At 50.7% G+C, this 10,179-nt stretch overlaps 1 long non-coding RNA gene across 1 annotated transcript; it reads left to right on the forward strand.

Annotated features, from left to right (window-relative positions):
* Positions 1-5,566: 5,566 nt before the first annotated feature.
* LOC113921363 lies at positions 5,567-6,885 on the forward strand. Its single transcript, XR_003519655.1, has 3 exons — positions 5,567-5,628; positions 6,046-6,261; positions 6,710-6,885. It is a non-coding gene; the product is annotated as an uncharacterized LOC113921363 (long non-coding RNA).
* The last annotated feature ends 3,294 nt before the right edge of the window (positions 6,886-10,179 follow it).

Genomic DNA, 10,179 nt, shown 5'->3' on the forward strand with positions numbered 1-10,179 from the left:
GGAAAATACAAGGGGAGCGAATCTTTTTGGAAAATCTTTATATATAATAATCTTTTGCAGCAAAGATCTTAGTACCTAGTAATACTAATGTGTTTGCTGTATTAAAATTCCAATTGTAGTATTACCACTAAATGTATACCTATGGAGTAAAGAGGTGTTTTTACAGTTTGGGGGGGAGTTTTATTGTCCTTGGAATGTCCCTCACTAAGGATACGCTGTCAGAGGACTGTGCCCAGAAGTAACTTGAAATTATTCTTTTCTCTGTGTGGTTACTGTATTGATTTTAACAATGAGTTAGTGCTCTCCCCTCCCCCCCAGCCCCCTGTTTTCATTTTATTTTTTGGAGATGTTACATAGAGGAGAGTCAAGCTATATAAATAGTTACAATCAGAGAATCACTCCTGTTCCTGGCCCCTCCCCCGGCCCCTCCTACCCAGGATCCTCCCTGGTTTCTGGTTCATTCTTCCTGTTTCTTATTTGGCAAGCTAATGTATATGGGAGTGGGTGGTGGCTGACAGTCTCTGAAGAAGTGACATTTAGTGAGGCCAGAAGTGACCGGGAGTGTCAACCATGCAAACAGTTTATTTTTATTAAGTATGCCAAATAATCGCCCAGAAATTTTGCCCAGACTGGAGGGGGCAAACATGCCACTTGGTGAATCATTTTCATTCATGCAACAAACAAACAGTGACTGGGCTAGTGTGGGTGCCAGGGATGCCAGGTGCTGGGCCGAGGCAGAGTGGAGTGCAGGGGTGAGGGTAGGGGGGCCAGGGCTGGAGTCCAGAGGGCCAGCTTGGCTCCTCTGTGACCTTGGGTGTTGTCTGGGTCCTGGTTTTCTCCTCTGTAAAATGGGGGTGATAACACCTGCTTCAGAGGGTGGTGGGATTAAATAAGACCACAGAACAATGTATGTAAGGGCTGAGGTCATTGAGGGCTCTCCATGCCACACCTTGATCCCAACCCTTCGCTCAGAACAGTCCTATGAGGTTGGTATATAGTGATGCCCGTTTTATAGATGAGGACACTGAGGCATGGAGAAACCTGCCTGGCTTCATGGCCAATGTCTTTAACCTTCACTATAGCCAGGCACTTTGTAAATGCTCAGTAACAGTAACTATACATTTCAAACATGAGGTGTGACCTTGGCTTCCAGGGGCTCACAGCCTAGGCAGGGGAAAGAGACAGACTAGCAAATGGCTCATCCCAATCCAGAATCCGGTGTGAGATGTTCAGTGTGAACTAGAAAAAACGGAGGGAGGGAATATGTCTGGTGTCATCAAGGAAGGTGTCTGAAAGATATTTGACCAGAGCCTTGAAATGTGAGTAGCAGTGTGCCGGGGAACAAAGTGGGGGAAAGTCATCCTCAGCCAAGGAAATAGCATGTGCAAAGGTGCACAGGTGTGAACTAGCTTGAACTAAGAGAATTCCAAGCGCAAAGAGAGAGGGAGGGAGAAGATCCACAGCAGCTGACACTGGAGGAGGCAGAGGTGATTCTGGAGAAGTGAGGATGCAGAAGGCTGTTCTTACCTGAAGCAGCTCATTCGGTTTTTGTTTTTTTGTTTTTGTTTTTTTAAGATTTTATTTATTTGAGAAAGAGAGCACAAGCTGGGGGAGTGGCAGAGGGAGAGGGAGAAGCAGGCTCCCCGCTAAGCAGGGAGCCTGATGTGGGGCTCAATCCCAGGACCCTGAGATCATGACCTGAGCCGAAGGCAGACACCTAACCGACTGAGCCACCGAGGCACCCCAGCAGCTCATTCTTCTTGAGCCCTGGTTTTCTCATCTGTAAAATGGGAATCATCATGCTATACAGAACCCGTAATTCCCCACTAGCTTGACCACTTCAGTGTCTACTCACCTGCCTGACTTCCATCTGCCAACACCTGCAATGTGCCAAACGACTGATTAGGGGAGAGGGCCCAATGGATATGAACTTGAGGAATGTGAATCTGGCAACAGCGGGCAGGGAGACTGGAAGATGGAGAAAGGAGGCAGGGAGAAGGGTTAGGGAGTGGGGGGGTCACAACCCAGGCAGGAGGCTTCCAGAAGGCAAAGATGTCTGAACCGTTTCAGAACATGGTCTGTTCTGAGCCCGCTGAGAGAGAGAGAGAGAGAGAGAGAGAGAGAGAGAGAGAGAGAGGAGTCGCGGAGGCTCTGAGTTACCGGCCTGGGCACCTGGGAGGCCAGCGGGGGAGGGGCAGGGCTGGGGCGGGGCATCAGGAAGGAGGGTGTCGTCAGCAGACTCAAAAAGAGCAGTGGCAGGGGTGAGGCTGCCAAAAAAAAAGAGGTTCTGGCTGACCATTGCGCCCTAGTTCCTTTTTTAAAAAATTGGAATATAGTTTAGAAAAATGCGCATATATTAAGTGTACAGCTCCATCACTCTTCATCCATTTCTATTCACCTGTGTAATCACCTGATGAAGAGGGAGGCAACAACTGGCGGTACTCCAGCAAGCTCCCTCAGGCCCCTTCCCAGTCCGTATTCCCCCACGCCCTTGCATACACAGGACACCACTCTTCTAGATTCTCTCAGCAGGGGGCCTGACTCTGGGGGACAAGAGTCGGAGCAGGGGGTGGGAGGAGGGGGTGTCCACAGGAGCCCGACAGGAAGAGGAAGGCCTGGGTCTGGCACCTACTTGGGTGGGCAGGTGGGAGGAAGTGGTTTTGAGGGTCGAAGAGGCGTGCAAGTATTGGAGGCCAAAGAACCCTTGAGGAGGGGGACCGGTGAGTGGCCGCAGCAGGTTGGGGGGAGTGGGGAGGGGAGGAGACACCGGGAGAACCTGGCCTGGGACAAAAGGAGGGGCAGGGCTCCCAGCGAACTCACTTCCCCTGCAAAAAGTGCAAGCCCCTCGTGTCGCTGCGCTGCTCCCTCCTGGGCGGTGGCATCCCGGCTCCATTCCTACCTGCAGTTAGCGGCCCCCCCAACCCAGGGCCTCCCAGGGGGAGTGGATGGGGGGACCCCTGCAGCCTGCTCCAGTGGGGGCCACCCCAGCAGAGCTTCAGCGAAGGGAACATCTCTACTCCAACATCCTCTCTCCCTCTGCCGCTCCCCCATCCAAGCTCTCTGGTTGAGAAACAGATACGGGCATAGTTAGAGCTCAGAACGCCGAGCCCTGCGTCACATCCTCCTTCCCAGAGCCTACCACACGAGTGCCCACAGAACCGCGTCAGTCCAAAGGGTAAACACATCCCGAGCTGCGGCCTCACACGGCCGATCCCCGGCACGTAAGACTCTGGCTCAAGCCACACTTCTCGGGGGCCCTGTTGGCCGGTGAGGGAGGAGGCATCTGGTGTGCAGGATCCACGTTGCCATGGTGACACCAGTCCCCTCAACCTCCTCCTCCCTGCCACCTCTCCTTTCACCCTAGCCTCTCACCCACAGCATCTCCCTGTCCTCCCGACTGTGTGAGGCCACGTCCCACAGCCTGCTGAGGGTCAGGAAGCTGCCCAGCAGGGCTTGCCTTCACTGAGGCTGTGGGGCTGCGGGGGGGGGGGGCAGCCCAGGCAGCTGCGTGGGTGAGCAGAGTGGAGGGCCCAGCCCTGGGGCTTAGGGAGGCTGCCCAGGGACCCCTGCAGGACCCTGGGAGAATAGCATCGCAGGTAATTACACCTCCTGCGGCTTTTCATCCCAGCATCTTCAAAGCACCTATGATTAAGGTGCGGCCCCTTTGAAGTTGTCCCATCCAGGGTTACCCAGTCACTGTAGCTCCGAGGCTGGTCCAGCCAGGACTCTAGCTTCCTCCTCTCCTCCCTCTCATTAAAGCATCTCTGAGAAAACCCTGGACCCTGCTTCCCTAGCTCCCTGCCCCCCACGTGCGGGGGACCTCCCCTTCCCCATGGCAGTGCTCCAGGATAGCTGGCTGCAACCTGGGATTTTGTAGAGAATCTGAAACGCGTTCCTAGGAACTCCAAGGAAATTGGCAGTAAATCCTTCTCTTTGGCCTGTTCTCATTTGCTTGTTTGTTCGTTTTGGCTAGATAAATTAGAAGTGGGACTTGGCCTCACCTACATTAGAGGGACAGGTGCATGTGTGTGTATGTGCGTGTGACTGAGAGACAGAAAAATAAGCTTCTCTCCTGTGTCTCCAACTCCAGGCTTTTTTCAAAGTAACCTGGAAATCATCCCTAGCCACGTCCCTGATTTATACACATACCTCCCAGGTGGTGTCTCCAAGAAACGGCCTTGTTCTGCTGATGGCCATCGATCCCCCACCCCACAATGTCACCACCACTACAAGAGAGGCCGCATGAAGTCAGAAGCATTTTCTCTTGCTGCCTGACTTTCCTAGTCCCTGTGGGGGCTGGTATGGGTCCTGGGTTCATGTAACAAACACCTCCTCATCTGCCAAATGGCAGTCACTGCTGCTTGCTGAGATAATAAAGAGCTTAGTACATTGCCTGCACATAGTAAATGCTCAGTAAATAGTAGAAGTCGTCCTATAGGTGATGACAAGCACAGTGATACCAGCCCCTGTGTGTCAGGTTCCGGGGATGCAAAGATGATTAAGACCTGGTCCTTTTTTGCCCTCCATTTATAGGAACAGCATTCTCCTGACTTCCAGAAATTTGCTATGCATTCTAAATCATACACACACGTACATGCATACCCCCTAGAAATATACAGGCACATATATATTTGTGTAAATGAGACATCCAGTACTTAGATATCGCTCCCCCCCCTTAATGACATGTCCAGGGGAACTGATGTTTTATCAGGGACCCGAAAGGAGGGGCGGAAGGGAAACGGGGTGGAGGTAGGCGAGGAGCATGTTCCAGGTGATGTGAACGCCCTGACACCAGACAAAAGATGGCTGCCAAAAATGGAATCGCTGATGGCAGTGTTTGAAGCAGGTTTGCTTAATCAAAGTCAGCCCATTTGAGCCTGTTTATGTTTTCAGTTCCAAACAAGAATTTCAGAAAGGGCCTTCTTACCGCTTGTATTTGAAAACAACACACACTGAGTGCTCATAACGTGCCAGGCCCTGTGTTGACGGCCTTACTTGTGTTACGTCATTTCATCCTCACATCAGCCCTGAAAGGAGGGTACGGTTATTAACCCCATTTTACAGATGAAGAAACTGAGGCTCGGAGAATTTAAGTGATTTGCCCAAAGTCTCACAGCCTGCCCGTGGTGGAGCTGAGAGATTTGAACCAAGTGGTTTGGCCAGAGCGCAGGCTAAAGGTCTCAGAAGAGCCACCCGCTCCTGATGGCTCTCTCCTAGTTCCCTCCATGTCTGCTGTTGAAGTCACACCTCAGCCCCTATCCTTTCTGGGTGACCCTGGGAGAGCCACTTCAACGTTCTGAGCTGCTGAACACCTGAGGGTTTTTCCTCCCCAGCACCCTCTCCTGGTTCTTCTGGACATTCCATTTCCCTCAAGAGACTCACCCACCCTCCCCTCTCAAGACTTTTGGTTCAGAAGGGGCTGACTCCACCCCCTGGCTCCAGGGGCGGGCCATGATCTAGGCCTGGCCAATTGGAGCCCCGCATTTCCTGGCTACAATGATTGGCTCAGAAATGGGAACATGACCCAGATGGGCCAATCAGAGGCATTCCTGAGACAAAACTTTGAGAATTCTTGAGAAAGAGGTACTCTGCTATTGTCACTAGGGGGAAATGTCACCTGAGAATGAGGTCAGTGCACAGGCGCGCGCTCACACACACACACACACACACACACACACACACACACACACACACACACACTGTCCCAATGACCGTGTGTGAGGCCTCAAATCCAGCTCTCACACACACACACACACACACACACACACACACACACACACACACACACACACACACACACACACACACTGTCCCAATGACCGTGTGTGAGGCCTCAAATCCAGCTCCGCTGTTCACTTCCTCATTGAGCCCATAAATTCACTTTCTTTGTTTAACTTGAATTGCGTTTCAATCTGTTTGCAACCAAAAGGGTCTAATTCAGGTAGAGAGTTAGCTAGGTCTTCAACAGTCACGTTCTGTAGACTGGAGCACGATCATCAGCCGTGTTCACAGTGCTGTGCTGACATTTTCATATCTATTTCTCAGGACAATCCTGCCAAATGGGTTGTTCTTACTTTCCACCTACTTACTGATGGGGAAACTGAGACTCAGAGAGGCAAAGTCACATGCCTAAGGTACACTGCTATGAAGTAATGGAGCCAGGTCTGTGCTCTGCCTGCCACACCATGCTGTCTCTCCAGGGCTCCAGGCCAGGTCTCCCACAGCATCTCTGGGGACAAGTAGGAGACACAGAGGCTGCAGGTAAATGGATCCGGAGTGCTCTGGGCTCTGGGCCACTCATCAGCTTGCACTGCTGAGGCCTTGGCTCTTCCTTCTGTACTCCCCTACCAAATGCTAGGAGTAGATTTTGGATGCAGAGATAACCCAACCTGATCTCTACCATTGAGAGGTTCTCAGTCTGTTGGGGGAGACAGATGCATTTAATTAAATTTATGATGCACGTGATAAGAAAACAGAGGGGAACAATAAATCATTTCTTTAAATAACCTTTTTTCTTATTTTGAAAGTATGACATGCTTTTTGCCAACAAATTTTGGAAAATACAGAGAAACAAGATGGTGGGGGAGGGGGAAGGTAACCAAACCAAGATATATAATCCTGCCACTCGGAAGTGCTGTTGACACTGTTGACATTTTGTCATACTTCCTTCCAATCTTTCTTCTAACTTTTTTTTTTTTTTTTTTTACAGAGTTCAGACCGGGTTGTCATGCAAATTTATTACTTCCTTTTTACTCAATATTGTTCCTAATCATTTCCCCATGTTATTAGAAATGTATAAAGAGGCTCTTTTAAGGGTGCCTGGGTGGCTCAGTCGTTAAGCGTCTGCCTTTGGCTCAGGTCATGATCCCAGGGTCCTGGGATCGAGCCCCGCATCGGGCTCCCTGCTCGACGGGACGCCTGCTTCTCCCTCTTCCACTCCCCCTGCTTGTGTTCCTGCTCTCGTGCCCTCTCTCTCTCTCTCTCTGTCAAATAAATAAATAAAATCTTAAAAAAAAAAAAAGAGGCTATTTTAATATCTACACGATAGGCTATAGCGGAACTTAACTAACCTTCGATGACTTTCAGACTATTTCCAACTTTTTGTTAAGGAGAAACGAATTAAAACAGCATGGGGAAAATGGGGGTGGTGGGGATCAAGAAGGAACCAAAAGGTGACCTCTATTTTGGTCTTTGAGGAAAGAGCAGCTATTTGCTGGAGGGGGAGGAAGGCATTCTGCCTTCTGTAGCCACTGGGCAGGTATAAGGTGACTGATGGGCTGGGGAAGTGTTGTAATTGTCCAGAGGTAAGGGGGCCTGAATCAGGGCAGTGGCCCTAAGCAGGAAGGGAAGGGACTGGTATGATCTGCGTCTTTGAGCCTCGCTGGGTGGGCAGTTGCGTGGAGCTGGGAGGGGACAAACGGGATACATGTCGATCTTCATTTTGGAAAACCTGGGGGAAAGGATGAGGAAAGGCAGGGAGCAAACAACCAGGGCTCCCAGTGCCCCCCGCCCGCTGACCTGTCGTGTCACTCAGGCCAGGTAGCTTTCTGTCTTTAAGGCCCTTTTGGCAATCCAAGCCTAAAACACCCACCACTTGGCTCTGCCCCCGGCAGCCTAGGGCCTCTGTAAACTGAGACCCAAGAGTTAGTACCCTTGATGAGCAGGGGCCGAGAACCTGAATTTGGGCGTGGTTGGGCCTGAACACTCTGCGGATGTTGGACTGTGTCTGGTTTGTAAACTTTCTACGCTAAGCATAAGAAATAGTGAAGTTGGGACAAGGACTTTGCCCAGAGAACTGGGAAGTCATAAACAGATGATCCTGATGCAGCCGGCAGGCTTGTTCTGTGTGTTGGGGTAGCCCTGAGGAACTTCTTCTTACCTGAGGCTGGGAAAGGAGTTTTCTACAGGACTCTTTCTAGAAGATATTCGTTCATTCGACAAATACTCTTTGAGTGTGTTCTCTGTGCCAGCCCCAGTGCTAAGTACTGGGATTACATCAAGAAACAAAAAGAATAAACATCTTTGTCCTCATAGGGCTTATGTTCTACTGATGGAAGACAGAAAAACAGGCAAACTACGTATTATGATGGAAATTAAGTGATATGGGGGGAAAATAGAGCATGGTAAGTGGGGACTCAGGAGCGCGTGCGAGGGGCTTGGCAACTTTACTAAGGGTGGCCAGGGAAGGCCTCACTGAGTGACAACATTTGAACAAATCCTTGAAGAAGATGAGGGAGGGACCACTGGGGTATCTGAAGGAACAGTGATCCTATCAAATGGAACAGCCAGTGCAAAGGATTTGAGGCAGAGGGTGCTTGGCTTGTTCTCAGAACAGCAAGAGGTCAGTGTGGAGGAAAGAAGAGGTGGAGTGAGGTGAGACATACCTGGGTACACAGAATGCCACCTCAAGCAAGGCTTTGTAGGGATTTGTAAGGACTTTGGCTTTTACCCAGAGTGAAATGGGGAAGTGATGGAGGTTTTTGAGCAAAAAAACTGCCACGTTCTGACTTAGGTTTTTGTTTCTGTTTTTTTTTTTCTTTAAGATTTTATTTTTATGTATTTGTCAGAGAGAGAGCGCGAGCACAAGCAGGGGGAGTGGCAGGCAGAGGGAGAAGCAGGCTCCCAGCTGAGCAAGGAGCCCAGTGCGGGACTGGATCCCATGACCTGAGCCGAAGGCAGACGCTTCACCCACTGAGCTACCCAGGCACCCCAATAAACAAAATATTTTTAAAAATTTTTAAATAAAATAAAAGAATCCCTCTGGTTCCTATACTGACACAGCCTGGGGTGAGGTTGGAAAAAGGAAATGGGTTAGGAGAATCGTTGTGATAATCTTGGTCAGTTTGGGCTGTTATAACAGGTTACCATAGACTGGGTGGTTTATCAACAACAGAAATTTCTCACAGTTCTGGAGGCTGTAAGTCTGAGATCAGGTTGTCTGCCAGCATGATTGAGATCTGTGAGAACCCTCTCCTAGGTTACAGACTGCCCACCTCTTCTATTCTCACATGGCAGAAAGGCTAGGGGGCTCTCTGGGATCCTTTTTGTAAGGGCACTAATCCCATTCATGAGGGCTCCACCCTCATGACCTAATGACATCCCAAAAGTCCCCACCTCCAATACCATCATATTGGACTAGGATTTCAGCATATGAATTTGGGAGGGTGGGTGCATTCAGTCTATAACAAGGATATTGCAGTGATCCTTGGCAGAAACTGGATGAGGGTGTTAGCGGTGGAGATGGGGTGGAAAAGGTCAGAGTCGAGATATATTTTGCAGGTAGAGCCAGGGACTTCCTGCTCCAGTGGGGTAAGGGGGTGAGAGGTGGGATTCAGGGATGACTCCAGGAGTCCTGGCCTGGGCACTGGAAAGACAGAGTTGCCAAAGCTGTTGGGGGAGGCTGTGAGGGTGCAGGTTTGTATGGGTTTGGGAGGCACATTGACTTTGAGATGCCTACTGGACCTCAAGTATGAGGTGTTAAGTAGACAGTTCAGGGGAGGAGTCTGGGCAGGGGATATAAATAGATTTGGGGATCTCAAACACACCAATGCCAGAACTTGATTGGATTCTGTTTTTCAGTTAACCTGGGTAAGGTGTGGACCTGGCAAACAGCAATGGGGTAGGCAGCTTGAATGACATCAGAGAAATTTTGCTAGTTAGGCCGCCTAGAGACAGGCGGGGCAAGAATGAAGCGCCGTTAAGTGGAATGGGAAGAGAGTCTCTTTCTCGGCTCTGCAATTTCATCTCGCGTGATTGCATACAGCACTTCGGTACACATTAATTTCACAATTCCACACGCATCCTTCACTCGACAAATAGCCATTATTTTATGTTCCATCTTCAAAACAGGCCCAAATGGAGGAAATTAGGGTTAAGAAAAGTGAAGTGCCAGAGAGCCCGCGAGTGTCGAGGGCAGAGCTTGGAGCCCAGAACTCTGTCCGTGCACCCCCAGAAGCTCTGTGGTGGGTAGGGTTGGGCAGTCGAATTGAGGCGGGGCCGACGACGACTCTTGGCCGGTTTGTTTGCGAGAGGCAGGAGAACCGAGGTCGCCCCCACCGCCCCGCGGCGGGCTGCGGGTTTCCGGGCGCTGCCCCTTTAAGGCCGGGAGGGTGATCTCAGCCGCTCGCTTGCCGCCCCGCCCTCCCCGGCGGCGTGCTCAGTGCGCAGGCGCGCCGCGGC

Source organism: Zalophus californianus, chromosome 9 (genome assembly GCF_009762305.2).
Source record: "Zalophus californianus isolate mZalCal1 chromosome 9, mZalCal1.pri.v2, whole genome shotgun sequence".
Classification (NCBI taxonomy): domain Eukaryota; kingdom Metazoa; phylum Chordata; class Mammalia; order Carnivora; family Otariidae; genus Zalophus; species Zalophus californianus.